Raw genomic sequence first — 26970 nt, forward strand, 5'->3', positions numbered from 1 at the left:
TTACAACATGGATGAACTCTGAGGATATTATGCTAAGTGAAATAAACCAGTCACAAAAAGACAAATACTATATGATTCCACTTCTATGAAGTACTTAGGGTAGTCAAGGTCATAAAGACAGTACAAGTAAAGGTGGTTGTCAGGGGTGGAGGGGAGGAGAGATCGGGGAGTTATTGTTTAATAGGTATAGAGCTTCGGTTTTAGAAGATGAAAATAGTTACGGAGCTGGATGGTGGTGATTGCTGTACAGCCATGTAAATGTCCTTAATGACATTGAACCACGTACTTAAAAATGGTTAAGATGAGGCTGGCTCAATCAGCAGAGTGTGCGACTCTTGATATAGGGGTCATGAGTTTGAGCCCTATATGGGGTGTAGAGATTACTAAAATAAATAAATAATCTTAAAAAATGGTTAAGATGACAATTCTTGTTTTTTAGTTTTTAATTTTTTAAAAATCCAGTATCATTAACATACGCCGTTATATCAGGATGGTAAATTTTATGTGTATTCTGTCACAATAAAAAAAAAAAAAAAGAAAAAAACACCTAAAGATAAGTTGAACAAAGTCACAGGTCATATATGGAGAATATGGTGAAATGTTATTGAAAACCATAAAATTGGAGCTAGACAAAAAAAAAGTTATTTGTTCTTGGGTAACAATGTTATAAAAAATTTTTTTAATTATTTATATTAATGCAATTCTAGTTAGACTCCTGACAGGCAGGTTTTTTTTTTTTTTAAATACATTGAATTGAATTGTTAAAATAATCTTAAATCCATATGGAAGAATATAAGCCCCAGAATAACCAAAGAAAGTATAAAAATGAAGTATAGTGAAGGGGGACTACTTGCTTAACTAGATGTCAGAATATTCATAAAACTGCTGTAATCAAAGTAATATAATGTTGGCATAGGACTAGCTCTAAAACTAGATCTTAGTGTATTAGATAGTTCAGCATGTGACAATGTGGTGTCATTTGTCACAGAGGGAAAACATGGTTCCTTTTAGTAAACGATGCTGTTGAACTGGTTCTGTATATGGAAGAAAATAATTTTTTTTTGAGAGAGAGAGCATGAGTGGGGGGTAGGGGGTGGGGAGGGGCAGAGGGAGACAGCCCCAAGCAGGCTCCATGTCCAGCGCAGAGCCCAACTTGGGGGCTCAATCTCACGACCCTGAGATCATGACCCCAATTGAAATCAAGAGTTGGAGGCTTAACCAACTGAGCCACCCAGGCACCCCTGGAAGAAAATAATCTGATCCCTATCTTATGCAATTTCAACAGATGGCTTAAATATTTGCAATTAAATGTAAACATAAAATAAAAGTAAAAATCTTAGAAGAAAATATAGGAGGGGATCTAATGTACAACATGGTGATTATAGTTAATATACTTGAAGTTTTCTAGAAGAGTAGATTCTCACCACACACAATGGTGACTATGTGGAGTGATGGATGTATTAATTATCTTGGTGGTGATCATTTCAAAATGTATACATATACTATCATATTATACAGTTTTATTTTTTAAAAGATTTTATTTATTTATTTTGAGAGAGAGAGCGAGAGAGCATGTGCATAAGTGTGGGGGAGGGACGGGGCAGAGGGGAAGAGAGAGTCTCAACCAGTCTCCATAATGAGCGTAGAGCCCGACGTGGGGCTCTATCATACGACCCTGAGATCATGACCTGAGCCCAAATCAAGAGTTGGATGCTTAACTGACTGAGCCACCCAAGCACCCCTTTTCTGTATATATTTTTTAAAAAAGAAAGAAAATGCAGGAGACCATATGTACAACCTAGGTATGAGGTAGACCAAGGCAGCAAATTCAGCTATTAGAAGAGAAAAGTAGGAGACGCCTGGCTGTCTCAGTCTGCAGAGCGTGCAACTCTTGATCTCTGGTTAAGAGTTCAAGTCTCGGGCGCCTGGGTGGCTCAGTTGGTTAAGTGACTGCCTTCGGCTCAGGTCATGATCCTGGAGTCCCTGGATCGAGTCCCGCATCGGGCTCCCTGCTCAGCAGGGAGTCTGCTTCTCCCTCTGACCCTCTCCTCCCTCTCATGCTCTCTGTCTCTCATTCTCTCTCTCTCTCTCTCAAATAAATAAATAAAGAGTTCAAGCCCCATGTTGGGTGTAGAGGCTACTTTAAATAAAAGTAGGAACTACTTGACTAAATGAGGCCTTTTTTTTTTTTAAGAATAATTTATTTATTCATGAGAGACAGAGATAGAGGCAGAGGGAGAAGCAGGCTCCCCACTGAGCAGGGAGCCTGATGTGAGACTCCACCCCAGGACCCTGGGATCACGACCCGAGCCAAAGGCATACACCCAACTGACTGAGCCACCCAGGCGCCCTAAATGAAGCCTTTTAAATGAATTATAAAACAGGCAAAAAAATTTGGGGGGAAAATGCAATAGAGTGAACAGAGAGTTAACATTTATATATTTTTTTAAAGATTTGTTTATTTGAGAGAAAGAGTGTGTGGGGGGAGGGGCAGAGGGAGAGAGAGAGTGAATCTCCAGCAGACACCTCCCCACCCCCTCCCCTCCGCTAAGCCCGATGTGAGGCTTGACTCCATGACCCTGAGATCATGACCTGAGACAAAATCAAGAGTTGGACGGTTAAGTGATTGAGCCACCCAAGAGTTAACATTTATAACATTATAGGAATTCTTGCAAATGGACAAGAAGAGGGGTAAGAATTGAACAGAAAAATGGACCAAGGCCATGAAGAAGTAATTCACAGAACAAATCTGAATGCACAAGAAGCGTATTAGAGTGCTCAGACTCACCAAAGCCAGGGAAATGCAAATTAAAGTAACAGTAAGATTTCACTTTATACTTAGCAGATTGTGAAAATTAAAAAATTTAGATAATATTTATTGCTGGTGGGATTGCTGAAAAAGAGGCCTTATTATATATTGCTATAAAGTAGTATAGCCTTTTTTTTTTTTAAGTAATCTTTACGCCCAGCGTGGAGCTCAAACTCATGGCCCTGAGATCAAGAGTCACATACTCTACCGACTGAGCCAGCCAGGTGCTCCTGGTATAGCCTTTTTGGAAATCATTTCAGCAACACCTATTAAAAATAAAAACATACCCTTTCATCTACAAATCCCACTTCTGAGTAGACATCCTATAAAAGAAAAGCACTGGATGGGGCGCCTGGGTGGCTCAGTCATTAAGCATCTGCCCTCGGCCCAGGTCATGATCCCAGGGTGCTGGGATCGAGCCCCGCATCGGGCTCCCTGCTCAGTGGGAAGCCTGCTTCTCCCTCTCCCATTCCCCTTGCTTGTGTTCCCTCTCTCGCTGTGTCTCTGTCAAATAAATAAATAAAATCTTTAAAAAAAAAAGAAAGCAAGAAAAGCACTGGACTATATCTACAAGGATGTTTATTGCAGCATTGTTCACAGTGGCCAAACACTGAGATTAGAGAGAATAGTCATCATTCAAGCAGTGACTGAAGAAAATATGGTATATCTAATGCAGCTCTTAAAAAGAATGGATCAGAAGTATGCAAATTTACATGGTGGGATTTTAAAAAGGAAACCCAGATATGGAGAATTTATGTAATTCATCTAAGATCACATAGTTAGTAAGGAGTAGGGCCAGGATTCAAAAAGTCTGGGTCCAGAGTCCATGAACTTAGCCACTGTATTGTGTTATTTCTGAGGGAATGTAAATAGAAAGTTGGTAGAGGATGACAAAAGGGAGAAAAAAGAGATCCAGCGAAATACCATGAATGTCAAAGGAGCATGGAACAAAGGGGGAATAATCATCTGGTAGCAACTGTTTACTCTCCATCCCCCAAGACAGGACAAGACGGGACAACAGAGGCCACCCTTCCTAACTCTCAAGGTGGCATGGGAATGGTGAATTTTCTAAGACCACCAGAAGACACTCTGCTTCCTTGTTAGGGTACACAGCCTGTATTAGCAACAGGTACCACAATGCTTTGGGTCTTCTTGCCATCCCTCTCTGAGCTGACCCTGAGTCTCCTCTCTGCTGGTGTGGCTCTGACCACTGCTGCTGGCTGCCATTCGTAGAGATGGGATGTAGCAGAGGCCTCTCTTCTCTCCTGCAAATAGCAGAATGATGTGGTTAAAACACAAATCTGGGGGGATGGGGAGGGGCACCTGGATGGCTCAGTCGGTTAAGCGGTTAAGCGTCTGCCTTCAGCTCAAGTCATGATCTCAGGGTCTGCCCAGCAGGGAGCCTGCTTCTCCTTTTCCCTCTGTAGCTCCCGCTGCTTGTGCTCTCTCTCCCTTGCTCGCTCTCTCTAATAAATAAAAAATCTTAAAACAAACAAACAAACAAAAACAACACAGATCTGGGGATCAGGCAGATGTGGGTTCAAATCCCAGCTTAGTTATTGACCACTTTGTGTACGTCTAGGCCAGTCACAACCTCTCTGAACCCAGCTTGCTCACCTGTAAAATGAACCTACATCACAGGTCAATTACCTGAATTAACTGAGATAATGCCTCTCAAGTGCTAAGCACATCTCTTCTTAATAAAGTCAGAAAGTTGGGGGCACTTGTATTCAGCTACTTTTACTTTTCAACCCACAACTTTTCTTCCCGTTATTTGCTGTGGGACCCCAACAAAGATGCTGGGCATTGAACCAACTGTTTTGCTTGCATATTCTTTAAAACCGTTTTGAAAAATTGCATGCTCTTGTGCATACGTTTTAGTTGACATTTAAATTTTTTCATTCTGGGGCGCCTGGGTGGCTCAGTCAGTTAAGCATCTGACTTCGGCTCAGGTTGTGATCTCAGGGTCCTGGGATGGAGCCCCATTGCTTGTCCCTATCCCTCTGCCCCTCCCCCTGCTTCTGCTCTCTCTGTCTCTCTCATATAAATAAATAAATAAATAAAATCTTCTAAAAATAAATAAATATTTTTTCATTCTAAGATAAATACTGCAAAGGATAGTATTTCCAGCATATTGCAAATATCAACATTTTAAAATTAAAAACCATTACATAGGGGCGCCTGGGTGGCTCAGTCATTAAGCGTCTGCCTTCGGCTCAGGTCATGATCCCAGGGTCCTGGGATTGAGCCCCGCATCGGGCTCCCTGCTCTGCAGGAAGCCTGCTTCTCCCTCTCCCACTCCCCCTGCTTGTGTTCTCCCTCTCGCTGTGTCTCTCTCTGTCAAATAAATAAAATCTTTAAAAAAAAAAAAAGGGCATCGTCCCCAACAAAACTAACTTCACTTCAGAAGCCACCCAAGCTTCAGCCATCCCCAGGCCACCCCCATTTATGCTAACTGGCTAAAAAGTTGAGGGTTCCCCACTGTGGTTTGAAAATTTGGTAGAATGACTCACATAACTCAGGAAAGTTCTTTTTCTTTTTTTTTTCTTTTATTATGTTATGTTAGTCACCATACATTACATCATTAGTTTTTGACGTAGTGTTCCATGATTCATTGTTTGTGTATAACACCCAGTGCTCCATGCAATACATGCCCTCCTCAATACCCATCACCGGGCTAACCCATCCCCCCACCCCCCTCCTCTCTGAAACCCTCAGTTTGTTTCCCAAAGTCCATAGTCTCTCATGGTTCGACTCAGGAAAGTTCTATACTTAATATTGCAGTTTTATTATAAACAATACAAGTCAGGACCAGCCAAAGAAGAGCCACAGAATTTGGGAGGGCCTCAGATACAGAGCTCCCATGCCCTCTCTACCTGTGAAATCCGGGCATATCACCTCCTGGCACATCAATGTTTGCCTGCCAGGAAGCTCTACCAAGCTTCAGAGTCCAGAGTTTTTACTGAAGCTTCATTATATAAGCATAATTGATTAAATCATGGGGCCATTGGTTGGCCATCAATCATTGGTTGAGCTCAGTGTCCTTTCTTCTTTTGCCTCCCTAGATACATGTGGGTATGTCATTGTGGTTTTGATTTGCATTTGTCTAATGACCAATGATGAATGATGTTGAACATATTTTCACGTGCTTATTGGTCATTTGTATATATTCTTTGGAGAAATACCTATTCAAATTCTTTGCTCAATTTTTGATTGAGCTTTATTTTTTTAAATTATTGAGTTCTAAGAGTTCTTTATATATTCTGGACAAGTCCCTTATCAGACATATGATTTTGCAAATATTTTCCTCCCATCTTGCAAATATTTTCTCTCATTTTGCTTTTTTGGTGGTATTGTGTGCAGCACAAACATTTAAATTTTGAGGTCAGCCCAACTTACCTGTTTTTTCTTTTGTCAGTTGTGCTTTCAATGTCACATCTAGGAAATCATTGCTTAGTCCAAGGTCACAAAGATTTTACTCCTATTTTTCTTCCAGGAGTTTTATAATTTTAGTTCTTATATTTAAGTCTATGATCCATTTTGAGTTCATTTTTGTGTATCATGTGAGCTAGGAGTCCAACTTCATTTTTTTGCATTTGGATATCCAGTTGTGTTTGCACCATTTGTTAAAAATTAGTATCTCTTTGGGCCAGGTGTTGAACAGTTTCAGAGTGCTGGATACAGGCAGAAAGGCTTCCTGCCACATTTCATGATGGTTCTGAATTTTAAAATTTGCTCTGATATGGGAAATGTAAACCATGTTTTCCCTGTCTTGCTGTAGGTAACATAATCAATAGTCTCTTTCTTACATTTTTGATTTCATGAAATAGCTCTAATCAAGTTTTCAGTGTCTCACTTTCAGGGGGAGTGTATTGTCAGGAAGTCTAATAGTCAGGTTAATTAACGGTCACAAACAGCAGACCACTAGAATTCCCATAGATATTAATCAGGGTTGTCAGTTGCAACAATAGAAGCCAAAAGTGGCTAATTTAGGAAGAAAATGAATGTATTAGAAGGATATTACAGGGACGCCTGGGTGGCTCAGTCGGTTAAGCGTCTGCCTTCGGCTCAGGTCATGATCCCAGGGTCCTGGGATCGAGTCCCACATCGGGCTCCCTGCTCCGTGGGGAGCCTGCTTCTCCCTCTGCCTCTGTCTCTCTCTCTCTCTGTCTCTCATGAATAAATAAATAAAATCTTAAAAAAAAAAAGAAGGATATTACATAGATTATAGAAAAGAAGGGAAAACAGGAGAAACAGGCTTGGAAAAGGAACAGAAATCCATTAATCCAGCTAACAAAAAAAAAAAGAAAAAAAAGGCTCGATAACATTGATCATTTCTCTCATCACTGGACATTTGTTGCTTCCAGACTCTTTTTTTAAAACTTAAATTCAGGGGCGCCTGGGTGGCTTAGTCATTAAGCATCTGCTTAATATATTGGGCTCCCTGCTCAGCGGGAATCCTGCTTGTGTTCCCTCTCTCGTTGTCTCTCTCTGTCAAATGAATAAATAAAATCTTTAAAAAATTTTAAATTCAATTTATTAACATGTAATGTATTATTAGTTTGCTTCTAGACTCTTGACACCATTGCTGCAGCCCTTAATAATCTCAAATTGAGTCTTTTTTTTTTTAAGATTTTATTTATTTATTTGAGAGAGAGAGAGAGAATGAGATAGAGAGAGCATGAGAGGGAGGAGGGTCAGAGGGAGAAGCAGACTCCCTGCTGAGCAGGGAGCCCGATGCGGGACTCGATCCAGGGACTCCAGGATCATGACCTGAGCCGAAGGCAGTCGCTTAACCAACTGAGCCACCCAGGCGCCCTACCCTAATTTTTCTGTTAACGAGGCTCCATTTTCTTTTCTTTTCTTTTTTTTTTAAGATTATTTATTTATTTATTTGAGAGAGAGAGAATGAGAGAGAGCAAGCACATGAGAGGGGGGAGGGTCAGAGGGAGAAGCAGACTCCCCGCTGAGCAGGGAGCCCCATGCGGGACTCGATCCAGGGACTCCAGGATCATGACCTGAGCCTAAGGCAGTCGCTTAACCAACTGAGCCACCCAGGCGCCCTCAAATTGAGTCTTTACAAGACTCTAGTGTCCTAGGCATGAGCATCTTATTGGCCAAACCTTGGTTATTGGCCCATGGCCTGGATGATAGGGGATAGGGAAGGCAAATGCTTGTCTTCCTTCAAACTTCTGTAATACAAGTTGGGCTTTTCCCTTCCCCTGAGACCCATAAATGGGACTATTCCTCAAAATAAGAAGGGTGTTCAGACATGAGATGGCTAAAAAAACAATAAGATACATTACAGAAACAAATAATAAAAACAACAGCCAACAGTCATTGAGAGCTACGTATGTACAAATTTTATGTGAGTTAACTCAGTTAACGCTTAAAATAGCCCAACAAGGTATGTCCCATTACTAACCTATGTGGTAGGCTAAATAATACCCCCCAAAGATATCTACTTCCTAATCCCCAGAACCTCTGAATATGGCAAAAGAGTGAATATTACCTGTTGTATAATAATAAAGAACTTGACTGGGGGTGCCTGGCTGGCTCAGACAGTAGAACATGACTCAGGGTTGTGAGTTTGAGACCCATGTTGGACGTAGAACTTACATTTAAAAAAAATTGCCTGGCCTTTGCCTCTATTATGTCAATTGTATCTCAGCAAGCTTAGAAATTTAGAAAAATTATTAACTTATTAATAAAAATTTATTGATAGAAAAATTTATAAATTTTAGAAAAATTTATTAATACATGATAAAATTGTGGGGTGCCTTGGTGGCTCAGTTAGTTAAACGTCTGCCTTTGGCTGGGGTCATGATCTCGGGGTCCTGGAATCGAGCCCCCTGTCAGGCTCCCTGCTCAGCAGGGAGTCTGCTTCTCCCTCTGCCCCTCTCCCCTGCTAAAAAAATACATGATAAAATTGCTATGGAAGATAAATCCAACTTCACCATGAAGGTAGTAGATCTGTGGCCTCCAGCAATTCCAGACTCACACAGTCACATTTTTTTTTCCCCTCCAGAAAGGAAAAGAGCATCTTCCTCCCAATTTTGTTTTGAAGAATCTCAGGGAAAATGCTGGTTAACCTGTCTTGGGTTAGACTCCCATCCTATTTCCCAGGAAGATCACAGGTCTGTGATCAGGAGAGAGGAGTCTAAGGGGAGTCTGAAAACAAGATTCTGCTGCATTAGGGAATATATGCAGAGTCATTTGCAGGAATTGCTTAGAGAATTTTGGGAGAATCCAAAAGGGACTCCAGGAGCTTGAATTTTAAGAGTCTACCACCAAGAAGCAGCAAGTACAGTTAGATCAGGCTTCTTTGTTTACTTTGAGGAGTTTCAGTAGAGACAGGAGATTTAAGGGATTAATTAAGGTGGTAGCTGTAGTCTTAGTAGCTAACAGAACTGTGAGGCAAATTCACACCCAACACTCTGGCCAGTGAAGAACTTGGAAAAATGTAGAAGAAGGTATCCAAAACTATAGAAACTATACACATATATACACACAGGGATAGATAGATGATAGATAGATAGATAGATGGAGATGGATACATAGATATGCAAGCTATTTACATTAGTTACTTTTTGGAAATGGACTTTAGGGAAACTTTCATTTTTTATTGTTTTTATTTTTGTGGCATTTAAATATTTTGCAATATTTTATAAGAAATAAATGAAAGATTTAAAAAAATATTTATTTATTTATTTTAGCGAGAGAATGTATGAGTGGGGTGAGGGGGGGGCGGCAGAGGGAGAGGGAATGGAGCTTGATGTGGGGCTCCATCCCAAGACCCTGAGATCATGACCTGAACTGAAACGGAGAGTTGGATGCTTAACCAACTGAGCCACCCAGGCATCCCCCCAAAGAAGTTTTGTAAAAACAAAGTCTGCAAGTCTGCGTGAAAAAGAAATGGGCTTCTCATTGTTATCAGACTGTCCTTAACTGGTGTTGGGTTCTCCAGGACTCTTCTCTCTCATCAGCTATTAAAAGTAGATTGGAGGGGGGAAGAGCGCAGGGTTTGAAACATGGCGGACGATGTGGACCAGCAACAAACTACCAACACTGTAGAAGAGCCCCTGGATCTCATCAGGCTCAGCCTGGATGAGCGAATTTATGTGAAAATGAGAAGTGACAGAGAGCTTTGAGGCAGATTACATGCTTATGATCAGCATTTAAATAGGATATCGGGAGATGTGGAAGAAACTGTGACTACTATAGAAATTGATGAGGAAACATATGAAGAGATATATAAATCAACAAAACGGAATATTCCAAAGGTTTTTGTCTGGGGAGATGGTGTTGTACTAGTTGGCTCTCCATTAAGAGTTGGTTAAAACAAAGAATTTATCACGTATGGAATATAGGAGCTTTTGTATGATTGCCTCTTTAAATGTAGAAGACATTCAAAAGGGAAACCTGAGTAAATTTTGATATTAAGAAATGACCAAGGATTCTTCCACTCCTGAAATGAGTTGATTTGTGGATAACTCAAAAATTCTTTTTTTTAAAGATTTATTTATTTATTTATTCATGAGAGACAGAGAGAGAGAGAGAAAGGCATAGGGAGAAGCAGGCTCCCTGCTCAGCAGGGAGCCCGACGTGGGACTCGATCCCAGGACCCCGGGATCATGACCTGAGCCGAAGGCAGACGCCCAACCATCTGAGCCACCCAGGTGCGCGATAACTCAAAAATTCTTAAGCTAAAGGGCATTTTAATTTTTTTCCAGCCCTTTCAATAAATGTGATCACCAAGATGCAGGAAAAAAAAAAGTAGATTGGGGGAAAAAGTATGGAAAAAGAAAAGGAAAGCCTTGTGTACTGTGGGTGGGAATGCAAACTGGCGTAGCCACTATAGAGGACAGTATGGAGGTTTGGGGTGCCTGGGTGGCTCAGTCGGTTAAGTGTCTGTCTTTGGCTCAGGTCATGATTCCAGGGTCCTGGGATCAAGTCCTGCAGAGAGCCTACTTCTCCCTCTCCCCCTGCCCCTCCTCCCTGTTTGTGCTCTCTCTCTCATGCTCTTTCTCTCTCAAATAAATAAAATATTAAAAAAAAGAAGACAGTATGGAGGTTCCTCAAAAAATTGAAAATAGAAACACCATACAATCCAGCAATTCCACTACTGGGTATTTACCAAGAAAACAAAAACGCTAATTCAAAAAGATATATGCATCCCTATGTTTATGAAACCATTATTTACAATAGCCAAGATATGGAAGCAACTCAAGTGTCCATCCACAGATGAATGGATAAAGAAGATGGGGTATATATAGATACACTGGAATATTACACAGCTATAAAAAAGGTAATGAAATCTTGCCATTTTTGACAACATGGATGGACCTAGAGGGTATTATGCTAAATAAGATATAAGTCAGACAAAGACAAATACCACATGATTTCACCTATATGTGGAATCTACAAAAGCAAAGCAAATGAACAAACAAAACAAAACAAAACAGAAACAGACTCATAAATACAAAGAAGAAACTGGTGGTTGCCAGAGCAGGGGAAGATGGGAGGTGGGGGGAAATAGGTAAAGGGGATTAAGAGGTACAAACTTCCAACTATGAAATAAATAAATCACAGGGATATGACGTATGACATAGGGAATATAGTCAATAAGATTGTAATAATTTTTTTTAAAGATTTTATTTATTTATTTGACAGAGAGGCACAGCGAGAGAGGGAACACAAGCAGGGGGAGTGGGAGAGGGAGAAGCAGGTTTCCCGCTGAGCAGGGAGCCCGATGTGGGGCTCGATCCCAGGACCCTGAGATCATGACGTGAGCTGAAGGCAGACGCTTAATGACTGAGCCACCCAGGAGCCCCAGATTGTAATAATTTTTTATGGCAACTATACTTATCATGGTAAACATCCCATAATGCGTATAAATGTTGAATCACTATGTTGTGCACCTGAAACTAATATAGTATTATATGTCAAGTATACTTCAATTAAAAAAATGAAATAAGCAAAAAAAAAGTAGACTGGAGAAAAACAGTGTGCATTTTATGCCCCATATATGTAAAACCAAAAGAGAGGGTTATATATACACATTCACACAGATTATCATTGGAATGATAAATAAGAAGCTGATAAAAATCAATGATTCTTGGGAGGAAAAGGGGGGCGGGGTTTGGAGGATAAAGGCAGGTAAGAGATTTGCTTTTCATTGTCTACTGGTGATGATGTTTGAATTTTTTTTTACCATGTGAATGCATTACCTATTAAAATAATTTTTAAAAAAGTAGCATTCAGAGACTGAATAAAAGGGAATGGGTAGTATCTGAGACAGATGGGGTAGATAGCATGCTCAACATCTGCACTAAGCCCCACTATCCAGCTTGCCTACATTGCAGAGGCTGGGAAGTTAAAACCGCACTTCCATGACCTTCTTGGAGCTTGGTCTCTGGATGTGTTTTAAGTTCCCCAGTCAGATACACTCTAGGGGGCTTGAATCTGGAACTGAGTTTCTCTGGGGGAGAAATGAGGCACCATGTGAGGGTTTAGGATGTCATGGTTCTGGAACCAACAGCTCTGACGCTGGCTTCTTTTCTCTCGGATCTTGGCTAAAGGGGTGTGTTCTTGGAGCCAATAGTTGGAACAGTAGCTTCCCAATTTCCTAATTTCCTGATGTGGAAGAAGTAACAATTTTTAAAAAAGATTTTATTTATTTATTTGAGAGAGAGAGAGTGTGTGTGTGAGAGAGAGCACAAGCAGGGGGTAGGGGTAGAAGGAGAAGCAGACTCCCCGCCGAGCAGGGATCCTGAAGCGGGACTCGATCCCGTTACTCCGGGATCATGACCTGAGCTGAAGGCAGATGTTTAAGTGACTGAGCTACCCAGGCGCGCAAAAGTAACAATCCTTTTCAACTTATAGTAACCCTCTTTATCTCTGATAACTTTGTTAACTTAAATTCTATTTTGTGTGATATTAATATAACTATACCAACTTTCTTTTGGTTAGTTTGACCATATTTTTACATGCTTAAAAAAAATCTTTTGGGAGCGCCTGGCTGGCTCAGTCAGTGGAGCATGCGACTCTTGACCTTGGGGTTGTGAGTTCGAGCCCCATGTTGGGTGTAGAGATTACTTAAAAATAAAACCTTTAGGGGCACCTGGTGACTCAGTTGTTAAGCGGCTGCCTTCGGCTTAGGTCATGATCTCAGGGTCCTGGGACCGAGCCCCGCATCGGGCTCCCTGTTCAGCGGGAAGCCTGCTTCTCCCTCTCCCACTCCCCCTGATTGTGTTCCCTCTCTCGCTGTGTCTCTCTCTGTCAAATAAATAAATAAATAAAAATCTTTAAAAACTTAAAAAAATTTTTAAAAATCTTTTTTATACTTTAAACTTATATAATGTTGTATGTCAATTATATTTCAATAATAAAAACTCTCAACCTTTCCTACTTTTCTTAATTTTGGGGTGTGTCTTCTTTAAATAGATTTGTTCATTTAGCCTTAGTTTATTCCTGTTTTCTCCTAGGAATTCCTTAGATATCATCAGCCAAGGTTAGTCATGAATTGAAAAGGATTTTTTTTTTACATTTTATCTAGTGTTTTTAGGTCTGCTGTACTGGGTTTTTTGTGAGTGGTTACTATGTCTTTTTTCATAAACAGAATACCTTTTAAAAAATTCATGTTTCATATATTTTAGACATATAATACTAAATCCCAGAAGGAAAGCTACCTTATTGGGATATTCACATTTGCAGTTTATCAGAATTTATCAGAATTCAGCATTTGGGAAACATACTCCAGGGAATCTGGAAGAATATAATGAGTAACTTTATGCAGCCTAGATTATATTGCTTCCTGTTGAGTGGTCTAACTAACACTCTGGGGCCTTGAACTATTCCATAGACTGCACACCTCTAGGGACTCATCTGTAGTTTTACCACCCACTACCAATCACAATTCAGACAAGAAGCTTGGTGGCCAGAAGCTACAGAGATATGTCCTGACACCTGCTGGTGACTGAGGGAGCCTTCACCTGCTAAAGATGGGAACTGTTGATGCTTCTGAGTTCAAAAGTTCAACAAACAATTGTTTCACACTTTTGTGTCAGACTTTGGTGTCATTGCATGGATACAAAGACGAAACAGAGTGGGTTACTGCTCTTGAAGAATTCATAAACTCAGGGCATGCCCTTTAGTGAGGAAAGAGAAAGACACATATACCGATAATTTAAATACTTTGTGGTAGGTGTTACGATGCATGTGAGATAATAAAAAAATATGTACTGGTCTCTCCTAAGTTCCTGGCACAGAGCTCCTAAAACCCTTGTAAATTCCTAAGTGATAAGAGCACTAGGAGCATCTTTTTTTCTATTGAGGTGGCTCTGGGTGGGCTCCTGGATGGCTCCTAGATGGGGCTGGTCACCAGAAAGACGGAGCCTCGATTTGAAGCTTGGAATTTTCAGCCCTGCCCCTTCCATTTCTATAGAGAGAGGAGGGGTTTAGAAATGGAGTTAGTAATTGATCATGCCTATGTGAGGAAGCCTCCATAAAATCCCGACAGTATGGTGTTCAGAGAGCATCCAGATCCGTGAACCATCCATGAATTGGGGGGGTACACACCCCTTCTGTTTCCATGGGGACAGAGCTCCTGTCCTTGAAACTCTGCCAGACTTCACCCAATGTTATCTTTTCATCTGGCTATTCATTTGTATCCTTTATCATATACTTTAACAAACTGGTAATGGTAAGTATTTCCCTGAGTGAGCCACTCTAGTAAATTAATCAAACCAGAGGAGAGGAAAAACAAAAACAAAAACAACAACAAAAAAACCAGAGGAGAGGGGTATGGGAACCTCTGATTTGTAGCCATGTCAGATAGATGTTGTGGGTAACCCAGGTACTTACTACTGGGCATCTGAAGCGGGGGACAGGCTTGTGGGACTGAGCCCTTAATCTGTGGGATCCGATGCTATCCCCAGGTAGGAGTGTCAGAATTGAGTTAAATTGTAGGACATCCAGATGGTATCTCAGAGAATTGCTTGGTGGGGAAAAACCCTCTACACATGTGACCAGAAGTGTCAGAAGTGAAGTGTTGTATATGAGTAGTAAAGGAGACACACAGGAGGGAAAGACTCCCCCCACCTCACCCCACCCCCGCCCAACAATGCGGTAAGCTCAGAGTGCAGGGAGGTTAGTTTACTCTGCATCTCCACACGAGGAACTCTCTGTAGCTCCCAGATATACTGCTTTTCATTTCAGCTACAGGCAAGAGACAGAGTCTTTCTGGCCCTAATGCAAATTTTTAGGAAAGGGAAATTAATGGCCCCCCCAACCCCAGTTAAATATCCTTCTCTGGTCCTATAACTGTGACCAGTCTTGGTCACAGATGCTGCACTGAGCTGGCAGGATACTTGGCTCTTGTCTTTCTGTAGCACTCAAACCTGAGTCAGCCCTACCACCGTCTTTGCCTGAGCAGTTAAGAGCTGCTGGAGAAAAAGGCCACACAAGCATTTGTAGAAATTTCAAATGGAACATCCAAATGGGACAAGATCCCCTAGGCCTCGTGATGGTGGTTGGGTGGTAAGGGATGGTGCTGGGGGGTGGGGGCGGGTAGCATTGCAAAGACTGATTCGAGGGGGGGTGGGGGCCTGAGTGGCTCAGTTGGTTAAGCATCTGACTTCAGCTCAGGTCATGATCTCAGGGTCCTGGAATCAAGCCTGTGTTGGGCTCCCTGCTCAGCAGGGAGTCTACTTGTCCTCTCCCCACACTCATTCTCTCTCTCTCTCTCATATAAGTAAATAAAATCTTAAAAAAAAAAAAGACTGATTCAATGGCCCCAAAGGGGCATGATCTTGGTGAATTCACCAAGTTCAGGGGAAGGCTCTGAATTTTGCAAACTAGAAGCATGAGCTTCATATCTCAGAACCAAGGGGCACCCAGCTGGCTCAGTCCGTAGAGCATGCAACCTGTGATGTCAAGGTTGTGGGTTTGAGCCCCATGTCAGGGGCTTAAAATTTTAAGATTACTTAAAAATAAAATCTTAAAAAAAGAAAATCTCATGGGCGCCTGGGTGGCTCAGTCGGTTAAGTGTCTGCCTTTGTCTCACGCCATGATCCCAGAGTCCTGGGATCGAGTCCTGCATTGGGCTCCCTGCACAGTAGAGAGTCTTGCTTCTCTCTCCTGCTCATGCTCTCTCTCTCTCAAATAAATACATAAAATCTAAAAAAAAAAAAAAAAAAAAAAAGTCTCAGAACTCAGTTTTTTTTTTTAAAGATTTTATTTATTTATTTGACAGAGAGAGTCACAGCGAGAGAGGGAACACAAGCAGGGGGAGTGGCAGAGGGAGAAGCAGGCTCCCCGCAGAGCAGGGAGCCTGATGTGGGGCTCCATCCCAGGACCCTGGGATCATGACCAGAGCCGGAGGCAGACGCTTAATGACTGAGCCACCCAGGCGCCCCAGAACTGAGATTTTGTAGGTACTGATTCACATTAACAAGGTTCATAAGCAACTGATGTACAAATCCTAAATGAGAATTAATTAATTTACAAAAAGTACTTAAGGGCATATCAACCCTCCCCAGGGCCTAGTGCAGTGGGAATTATTCTCAAAATGCATTGAATTAATAATCAGAAACTGGTAAACCTATTTCACGAGGGGCGAAGGTAGAATCAGTTTGGTAGACAGAACCCAGGGGGCTTGTGACTAAATCTTTGCTGAGGGTCACCAAGTCACTCCAATCTGCTGTCCAGCGCCACATCTGGCTTCCCACCCCAGCACCACCAAAGGCAGAGTGACAGAGACCACCCTGCCGAGATCTTTCCCCAGGGCGCTGAGCGGGGAAGGAAGAAGACTCAGACGTAGGCAGGAAGGTAGGACTTGGAGGAGGAATGGAGTTCAGTGCCGGGGCCACAGAGAAAGGAAGATCAGAGACTGTCCCAGGCTCCCTGGCTCAGACCCAGGCAGGCGGAGGGGAGGACTCATTCATCCTAGGCCAGCCCCGGAGTGAGACCGCAGAGCTGCCTCGCCCGGCCCAGGCCGCGTGTCAAAGCGGGGAGGGGATTTCATCAGGCTCCCTCCCCCTGGGCCGGGCGCCTGGGAACCTGCTGGGACGATTTTAGTTTGGGGAGGGACGGAGGAGTTCCTGGCAGGGCGGGAACTTCAGGGCGACAGAAGCAGCCCCTTGGCCCGGGCAGCCCGGAGCGCGGCGGGCAGCCTGTCCCCGCTGGGACGACGAGGGCCTCGCGAGGTAAGCGGCGGGAGCTGGGACCGGCCGACGGCGGGCCTCCCTGGGGAGGCGGGGGCGGGACTCCGGGTAGAAAAGCCGGAGTCCCGGGGTTCGAGCGGGAAGCAGCCGGCCCTGGGTCGCTCCTGGCATCCTCCCTTCCGGACTAGTCTTCAGGATGGCCGCTTGGGATCCTGCAACATTTTAAAAGTAGCATGTTGAGGGGCGTCTGGCTGGCTCAGTCGAAGGAGCATGGGACTCTTGATCTGGGGGGTCGTGAGTTCGAGCCCTAGGTTGGGTGTAGAGATTACGTAAATAAATAAATAAATAAATAAATAAGCGTTAAAAAAAAAAAAGTAGCAAGCTGAGTCAGGAGTGGGGGGCTGTCTCTGGCTTCTCCCCCAGGGACATGGTGGGGGGACCAGGTAATGCCGTTCTCCTTCCCAGCCCTGCTCAATCACTGGCCTTCTCGCCCTTCATCCCATTTTCCACGATAACCAAAACCCCTCCCCACCTTTGTCCCCCAACTTTCCCCGCCCCCCACTCCCCCCTGCAGCTGAGCCAGTTCCTAGCCCGCCTGGGTTGGCCGACCTCTCCCCTGCCCCTCACTGGAGACCACAGCCAGGGAAGACATTCTCGGCTTCTTCCTGCTAGGCGCCTCCCTCAGGGTTGTTTCCTCCTTCCTGGTACGGGTATCTGAGGGATTTCACTCATTCGTTTATTATTCACTTGTTTATTCCTCACTGTTGGAGCGTAAACCTGCGTTCTGGGGGAGGGGGCACACAATCTCTGCTCTTCCTGGGAATAGGGAAACTGACCTTTATTTCACACACATTTAATAATTATAAGCTGGTGGGCCGTGTGGCCTAGGGTAAGATTATCTTGGAGTTGTCCGGACACTTGGATTCCTATCCCACCTGTCCTGTTTACTTCCTGAGCCCCGGTTTCCTCATCTGTAAAGTGGAGTTGCTGTGAAGATGATGTGAGAGATGCGTGTCATCCTCAATAAACACCACTGCTCTTACTCTTTCCCTTCTTCTTCGGCCCGTCCTGCCGCGCCCCTCCTCCCGCCACCTCCCCCGATCTATAAGACCGCCCCTGGTCTTGAAAGCACTTAGGCAAAAGTGTAAACCCAGAATGGGTAGGGAAGGGAGAGGTGGAGAAGGGAGAGGGAGGCTCGGAAGGGGTGGGGGTGGGGCTGGATAGAGGAAGAGACCTTCCGTGGGTCTGAGGTAAGAACACCCGACCAGGGCTGGGACTCCAGGGGAGGGAGATGAAGTTCCCAGGAGGCTCTCCTGTGGTGTTTCTGAATTTGCACTCACACTGAGCAAGTGATGGGAAGTACCAATTCCTAAAACCAACTCTGCCTGGCCTCAGGCTAAGGGCTTTTAAATGCATTATATCACTGAATCATAACCCTGTTATATTATTATCCCCATTTTACAGATGAGGAAATGGAGATACTAACAGGCTAAGGCTAAGGGATTGCCTAAGGTCACATGGCTAGTAAGCAATGGATCCAGAGTTCAAATGTGAGTCAGACCCTAGACTCCATGCTCTTTGTTCAACTCCTTGCTGTCTTTCCAGTTCCTGTGTATCAGAAAGAACAAAACTTCCTAGACACCAGCTTCTCACTTCTATATATCTCCTGCTCTGGGCTGCTTCATTCCTGTGGGGAGGAGCACACTCCTTCCCGATTCATTAATTCATTCACTTATTCACCCATCATTCATTCAATCAAGAGCTCTGTTGGTCAAGAGGGCAGGGACCATTGTCTGTGTGTTCACAGTTGTGTAACCAGCACCTTGTATGACCCTAATACAGGAATGTTCGATGAATCCTTTGTGAGTAAGTGGGTCCAACAAACATTTTTTGGTGCATTCTGTGGGCTCCCTCATAGGGATTCGTAGATGAATGAAACAGAAGTCCTATCCTCAAGACCCACACAGCCTTGTGGAGGAGATGGCGATAATACAAAGAAGAGATGGTACCCTAGACGGGAGCAGAGGCTGCAGAGGGAACTATGAGGGGCATTTTAATTCCACGATATCTGCCTTGTTCTCTACTGGATCCAGGGCCTAGCCAATGGCAGACTCATGGAAGATGCTTGTAAGGCTTTGCAGAGGAGATGTTTACGACAGTCTTGAAGCGGGTGTTAGAAGTTTACCAGGAGAGGGGCGCCTGGGTGGCTCAGTCAGATTCCGTGTTCAACTCTTGGTTTCTGCTCAGGTCATGATCTGAGGGTTGTGGGATTGAGCCCTCCGTTGGGCTCCATGCTTAGCATGGAGTCTCTGGAGATTCTCTCTCTCTCTCCCTCTCCTCTTGCCCCTCCCCTATTTGCTCTCTCTCTCAAATAAATAAATACAATCTTACCAAAAAAAAGAAAAGAAGTTTGCTAGGAGAACAAATTGGAGAAGGAAGCTATTCTAGTGGAGAGAGATGCTCATGAAAAGGCCTAGTGGAGGGCTGGAGCTGGAATTGCTAGGGGCTCAGTACGGCTGAAGTGTAGAGTGTCTATGGAAGAAGGAAGGATAAATAGGCAGGCCTCAGGCCGTGAGCCTTGTTAAGGAAACTAGATTTTACACCAAGTGTATTGGGTAACCATTGAAGGGATTTAGCAAAACGAGGACACCATCTGACTTATATTTCAGAAGTGTGGCTGATGCATGGGGGTCAGGGAAATGGCACCAAGATCTCTAGGTCTGACAGGGTTCCTCTCTGTCTGAGGAAATGAACCTTCCTCTTTAGGACCTGGGTTAGGACTTCCTTTTTAGGACTTCATAATGGTTCATGAAGGGCCTCCTAACTTGCCTTGTGTCCTGATCTACTGTGCTTTGTCCTCAGCTGTATGCTGGGTGACTGCTAATCTATTCTTCTCTTTTTTTTCAAGTGATTTACATTTGTATAATCTGGAGCAAATTCTGGGGTATCCTGCTTGCTGATTTGTGCTCTATTATATAAAGGAGAGAGATGGAGTTGCGGGGCGGGGGGGCACCAGGAATTATGTTGGGCTCAGAATGTGCCCCGGGAGTTTGTGTTGAATATAGAACTGGGGGTATATGGACGTGGATAGCTTTCAGAGAATCAGTTTCCAGGCCCTCAGATTCCACAGGTATTCCTTCCTGAAAGCAATCTGACTGGATTTTTTTTTTTTTTTTAGATTTTGTTTATTATTATTATTTTTAAGTAGGCCCCACAGCCAGCATGGAGCTCAGTGTGGGACTTGAACTCATGACGCTGAGATCAAGACCTGAGCTGAGGGGTGCCTGGGTGGCGCAGTCATTGGGCGTCTGCCTTCCGCTTGGGTCGTGATCTCAGGGTCCTGGGATGGAGCCCCGCATCGGGCTCCCTGCTCAGCAGGAAGCCTGCTTCTCCCTCTCCCACTCCCCCTGCTTATGTTCCCTCTCTCGTTTTGTCTCTCTCTCTCTGTCAAATAAATAAATAAAATCTTAAAAAAAAAAAAAGACCTGAGCTGAAATCAAGAGTTGGACACTTAAAACCAACTGAGCCACCCAGGCGCCCCCGACTGGATTCTTTTAAGTTCTCCTTGTGAACTCCCTTCCTTCCTTCCTTCCTTCCTTCCTTCCTTCCTTCCTTCCTTCCTTCCTTCCTTCCTTCCGTCCTCACTTGTTCTCTTTCTTTCTTTGTGGGCTTCATTCCCAACGTGCAGCTTGAACTCAAGACCCTGCGGTTAAGAGTTGCATGCTCCACTGCTGAGCCAGCCAGGAGTCCCTAACTCTGCTTTCATTATTTCCCTTCTCTAGCTCTGCTAGATTTGTCCTGAATCTTTCTATGGTGCATTGCTCGGGGCTATAAAAACCAGAAGGACACCTGGAGAATGCTTTGTTCCTGAGAGATCAGATAAGATAAACTGAAGGGGTGGTACCTTACTGCGGACTCTTAGAATTTACTTTTCATTTTATTTTATTATTATTTTTTAAGTAAGCTGTACACCCAGTGTGGGTTTTAGACTCATGACCCTGAGATTTGAGAGCACATACTCTACCAATTCGGCCAGCCAGGCACCCCAGCAACTAGAGGTTTAATAGGCTGCCCAAGGTCACAGAACTATTAAGTGGCAGAATCAGGACTTGAACTCCAGAACCTCCCCTCTAGAATTTGTGCTCTTATCCACTATCCTACTCTACTTTAATTGAAGTGCCTTAGCTCTTTATCTGTGTATTGTAGAATTAATTGGGACCTGAACTGGTTGTCATGGGGATATAGATAAACTCATTTATAGAAATTTTAAAAAATAAAGGTGGATTTTTCTTACAGGCAGAAAATTATTCTGCTTTGGCTAATTGGTTGGACAGTGAGCACTGGCTTTGACAATTGGATTACATGGCAGACATTTTCCAAAAACTGAACAAACTAAATCTGTAATTCCAAGGCTTAGATGAAAACATATCTAAAGCATGTTTCTTTTTTTTTTTTTTAAAGATTTTATTTATTTATTTGACAGAGAGAGACACAGCGAGAGAGGGAATACAAGCAGGGGGAGTGGAAGAGGGAGAAGCAGGCTTCCCGCTGAGCAGGGAGCCCGATGCGGGGCTCGATCCCAGGACCCTGGGATCATGACCTGAGCCGAAGGCAGACGCTTAACGACTGAGCCACCCAGGTGCCCCACTAAAGCATGTTTCTAATAAGACTATGCCAGAAAATTCTGTCTTGGAACCTATTTTAACTTGTGAAAAAGATTTTATTCATTATCATACAATGTGTGTGAGGGTCATAGCTTTTTCAAAATCTAATGGGGATTCGTGAGCAAAACAATGTGAAGACTTCTGGCATATGGCTCATACACATCACTGGCCATGCGTGTCATGCTGGGGATGAGGCTCCTGATCAGGTGAGCTGAAGTGGCTTGTCCACGGGGCAGAAGTGAAGCAAGATCAGGCATTTCTGATGCTATGATTTCTATTACTCCATACTTCCTACCTTCTTCATTTCTTTCTTTTTTTTTTTAAAGCTTTTATTTATTTATTTGAGAGAGAGAGAATGAGAGTGAGAGAGCACATGTGAGGGGGGAGGGTCAGAGGGAGAAGCAGACTCCCTGCTGAGCAGGGAGCCCGATGCGGGACTCGATCCAGGGATTCCAGGATCATGACCTGAGCCGAAGGCAGCCGCTTAACCAACTGAGCCACCCAGGCACCCTACCTTCTTCATTTCTTGATGCTTTATTCAGTAAACATTTACTGAGCACCTACAAATGGAGTAAAAACTACACATTTTCTACTTTTTCTGGAATTTATATTCTAGTAGAAAAGACAGCGAATAAACACATCCGATATTTTTAGATAGTGACAAGTGCTGGGAGCAAATAAGCAAGGGAATGTGCTAGAATATATGCGGTAGGCAGAGGGGTGGGTCAGGGGAGACTTCCTAGGGAGGTGCTCTTTGTTATGAAGGATGTAGCCTTGTGTATATATGTTAGAGTGTGTGGGAGGGGTGGAGGAGAGAGGTTTAGGTCAACGGAACAGCAGGTGCAAAGACCCTGAGGCAGGAGAGAGCTTGGGGTATTCTTGGGATAGGAAGAAGAACTGTGGAAAACAATATGGAGGTTCCTTAAAAAATTAAAAATGAAAATAGCATATGATCCATAAATTCTAATTCTGGGTATTTACTTGAAGAAAACAAAAAACACTAATTCAAATAGATGTATGCACCCCTATGTTTATTGTAGCATTATTTACAATAGCCATGATATGGAAGCAACCTAAGTGTCCATCAGTAGATGAATGGGTAAAGAAGATGTGATATATATATAATGGAATACTACTCTGCCATAAAATAGAATGAAATCTTGCCATTTGTAACAACACGGATGGACCTAGAGGTATTATGCTAAGTGAAATAAATCAGACAGAAAGAGAACTACCATATGATTTCACTTATATGTGGAATCTAAAAAACAAAGCAAATGGATAAACAGATAAACAAAAACAGAAACAGACTCATAAATACAGAGAAGAAACTGATGGTTGCCAGAGGAGAGGGGGCATGAGGGGATAGGCGAAATAAGTGAAGGGGATTGAGGGGTTAAACTTCCACTTATAAAATAAATAAGTCATGGGGATGAAAAGTACAGCGTAGGGAATATAGTCAATAGCACTATAATGATGTCGTATGGTGATAGATGGTAACTACACCTATTGTGGTGAGCATTTTGTAATGTATATAATTGTCAAGTCATGTATTATACACCTGAGGCATAATATTTTATGTCAACTATACTTCAATAAAAAGATACATATATTTGTATATAAAAGAAAGAACAGAGATGTTGCGGGGAGAGTGGTAAAATTCCACAAAGAAGACAGGAGCTAGGTCATGCAGAACCTTACCAGCCCTGGTAAGGATCCTGTATTTATCTCAAAGACAGTGAGAAACCATTGAGAGGTTTTGAGTAGAGAGTTGCTCTACTCTGATTTATGGTTGTGTTTGTTTGCTTTGGAGGGGGGCAGGAGTAGAAACCGAGATGGAGAATATTTCAGGTAGGACACCAGCGGTCTACTCTATGGAGGGATACCAAGATGAACAATGTCAATGGGAGGCAGAATGGTACAGGATGCCATTCTGTTGCTCTGGAATCTGGGCAGAGTCCAGCTGAGCAGTTCTGCTCTGTGTGGTGTTGGTTGGCTGGGGGTCACCGACTTGGCGGTCTTCAGTTGGTGGATGAGCCGGGCTGTAAGGTCTAAGAAGGCTTCACTTAGGGGTGCCTGGGTGGCTCAGTTGGTTGAGCGTCGGACTCTTGGTTTCAGCTCAGGTCATGATCTCAGTGAGGGTCTTTAGAGTGAGCTCTGTGTCTACTTGGAGATTCTCTCCTCTCCCTCTGCCCCTCCCCCTACTCCCACATGCACACATTGTTTCTCTCTCTCAAATAAATAAATCTTAGAAGAAAAAAAAGGCCTTACTTATGCATAGGTCTGGCACCCCTATGGTCTTGCGCATGACCTCTCTCTCCATACGATTAGATTGGGCTTCATCATAACATGGTGGCTTCAGGGTAATCAACCTTTTTTAATTTTTTAATTTTTTTCTTTCCACAACTTCACAACTTTCTTTTTTTTGACTTTCACAAGAATTTTATTTTTTTAATTTAAATTCAATTAATTAACATATCATGTATTATTAGTTTCAGAGGTAGAGGTCAGTAATCATTGGTCTTATATAATACCCAGTGCTCATTACATCACATGCCCTCCAACCTTCTTTTTTAATTATTATTTATTTATATATTTTTAAAGTAAGCTCTACGCCCAATGTGGGGCTTGAACTCATGACCCCAAGATGAAGAGTTGCATGCTCCACTGACTGAGCCAGCCAGGCACCCCAGTAGTCAACCTTCTTATGGTCTTAGGCTTCCAAGAAGAACAAGAGTGGGGCTGCAGATCTCTTAGGGCCTGGCCTTGGGATGTACTACTTCTGCCACATATTACTGGTCAAAACCTGTCACAGGGCTAGCCCAGATTCAAGGGCAGGAGAAACGAACCCCACCTCTTAGTGGGAGGAATGGCAAATAATATACTCCATCTTTAATCTGTCACACGAAGCTTCTGGGAACTGATTAACCATGATCACCCTGATGGTGCTGAGTCACTTATAAATCTAAACTATAGTATACTGTGCTGGGACAATTTATAGATCTTTATTCCTCACCGGATAGGGAGGACCTAGGAATAGGAGGTGTTTTTTTTTGTTTGTTTTTTTCTTACGTTTCCAGAGCCCAACATATAGAAGACGTTCAGGGAATGCTTGTCCAGTGAATGCATACATAATATAAGAATTCATTGCTTATCAAACCACAGTATACATACGAATCCGCTGAAGAGCTGTCAAAAAGGCATGCAGATTCCTGGGCAAGACCTCAGCCCAGACCCTCTGAATCCAGATCTCTAGGGTAGGGGTTTTTAGTCTGGGCTACACATTAAAATATACCAGTATTCAGGCCCTAGCTCCAGAGGCTCTGATGCCATTGGTGGATGAGCTGGGCTCATGAGCCCAGACGTCAATATTTTTTTACAGTCTTCTCAGATCATTTGATGTAGGTGGTCTATGAGAGGTGACTGTCCTCAGTTTGCCCGGGACTGTCCTGATTTTAGCATCCCAAGTCCCACATCTCAAGAAATCCCTAGTCCTGTGCAAACTCTCACAGTTGGTCACTCTCGATGGACCACTATTCAAGAAACATTGTAGAAGAGGCGGTGAAAGCCCTTTTGAAGAATAACTACAAATATCTAATGAGAGCAATGCTTCTGCCTCCTTACTTAGGGGACTGACAGCGTACTATCGAAATGCTGTCAAACAGAGTCAACTCCTCGAATGAAGGCGGAGATGGCTCAGGGTCAGTGTTTTCCTTCAGCTCTGTACTCTGGTAGACTTGGTTAACCTACTTAAATAGGGTGTCCATCTCTGGGAAATCTTCCAGACTATATTCCTTAGTGTACATGAGGCAGCTTTGGAAGCCTGACCACAGTCAGCAAGGATGATGTGTGGAGGATAGTAGGAGACACAAGATGAAGTTCTTGTGTCTCTATGCCTGTGTGTATTGTTATTACTATTATATTGTAATAAGGTACAAAGTTATATGTCCTCTCTTAGGTAGTGCTGGGGGAAGCAGTGTGGATAGTGGAGAGCCCATCTAGCCTCAGAAAAATGGGTTTGGGTCTCAGCTTTGGTGTGACTAGGTAGGTATACGGTCATGGGTGCCTCTTTTGCTTTAGTTGTTCATCTATAGAATGGGCCTAGTAATGACGTCATCCTCATAGGGAGGATCCATTGAAATAGTATAAGTGAAAGTGGCTGGAGCCTGGGAAGGGGGGTAGTGTGATTGTTGTTGAGTGGGGGAGATGCAAAGAAATTATTCTGCTGAGAGGCCTTGCTCAGGACCAAGGCCCTGGCCCCCCCACCCTGAACCACAGCCCCAGTTGTGTGGGATTCCAAGGAAGAAGCTTTTAACATGTCGTGGGCATGCACAGACCTCAGGAAGCAGTGTCTCTACCTTAGTTGCCCTCACAGAGAGTGCAAGTTTGCTTTGTTTTAGGAATAAGAAAAACTTTTGGAAAAGGGGGTTTGTGAAGGCATTTTTTTGTTTTTAAATCGTTCGCTTATTTATTCCAAGTGTATTCTCAGAGATGTAGCAAAAAGAAAACCACCTCAGCCACAAACCCATAATATTGAAAAGCTGGTTCTTAATTTCTGTAGCTAAAAGTACTCTTTCAGTCTATAACCACAGAGATTGCTGCAGGCCTCTGGAACGGGGCATAATGATGGTTTGCAGTGTGATGAAGGAGGCTGTTAATCTCTGTGGCCCAGAAGCCCAATCCGTGGCCTCTCCAATTACCCAGGTTGCCTAGCAACACCACCAAAAGCCTCCCCACCAGGCCCAGCTGGGCAAAAATTGGGTACACCCAGCACAGCCTGCCGCCCAGCCTCCTGCTCCCAGGCCACATGAAAGCTAGACTCAGCCTTGGCAGGGGCCCGCCTGGTACCAACGAATGGGTGGGGCCAGCTGTTTAAAGAAACAATTCAGATATTTAAAACCTACTCATGTGAATGCAGCTAGGAAAGCTGCACAAACTAATGATCCAAAGTCTCTTCTGCCAAAGAGGAGTTGTCCTAAGGTGGGTGGCCTTGCCTGTGCTCTCCTGGGTGAGGTGAAGGAGGGAAGGTGAGCCTGACTTAGACGTTTGGGTTCTCAGAGAGGCAAGTCCTTTTCCTTTCCTGGGTGCCTGTGTCCATCTTGACTCTCTGTGGCAGCAGTGGGAATGCTGGGGATTCCCAGCCCCAGACTCTGGGCCGATGACCTGCTGCTTCGACAGCCCCCATTCGGAGACTCCTGGGCTCTAGTCCGGGTCTGTTTGGGCAGCTGGAGGAAGAAGCAGGAGATTAGGGAGGAGGGAAGGATGGTGCATAGAAATCACAAGGCAGAGGAACACTCAAGGTCTGTGGAGTGAGACACCCCGGGCTCCTCTC

The 26970-nt window shown here is 43.6% G+C and overlaps 1 protein-coding gene, 1 long non-coding RNA gene and 1 pseudogene across 2 annotated transcripts in view; 2 read left to right on the forward strand and 1 right to left on the reverse strand.

Annotated features, from left to right (window-relative positions):
* The first annotated feature begins 9738 nt into the window (after positions 1 to 9738).
* LOC118019596 lies at positions 9739 to 10149 on the forward strand (annotated as a pseudogene).
* A 6769-nt stretch (positions 10150 to 16918) lies between these two features.
* RHBDL2 (rhomboid like 2) overlaps positions 16919 to 26970 on the forward strand; it is a 47831-nt gene continuing 37779 nt past the window's right edge. The window contains exon 1 of the mRNA XM_035018981.1: positions 16919 to 17016. The gene's annotated coding sequence lies outside the window, so the exon portion shown is untranslated. The remainder of the gene's footprint in view (positions 17017 to 26970) is intronic.
* Positions 24272 to 26970, reverse strand: part of LOC118019597 — a 48583-nt gene continuing 45884 nt past the window's right edge. Inside the window, exon 5 of the long non-coding RNA XR_004681715.1 lies at positions 24272 to 26863. This is a non-coding gene — a long non-coding RNA (uncharacterized LOC118019597). The remainder of the gene's footprint in view (positions 26864 to 26970) is intronic.

Source organism: Mirounga leonina, unplaced genomic scaffold, assembly GCF_011800145.1.
Source record: "Mirounga leonina isolate KUSES-001 unplaced genomic scaffold, KU_Mleo_1.0 Mir_173, whole genome shotgun sequence".
In the NCBI taxonomy this organism is placed as follows: domain Eukaryota; kingdom Metazoa; phylum Chordata; class Mammalia; order Carnivora; family Phocidae; genus Mirounga; species Mirounga leonina.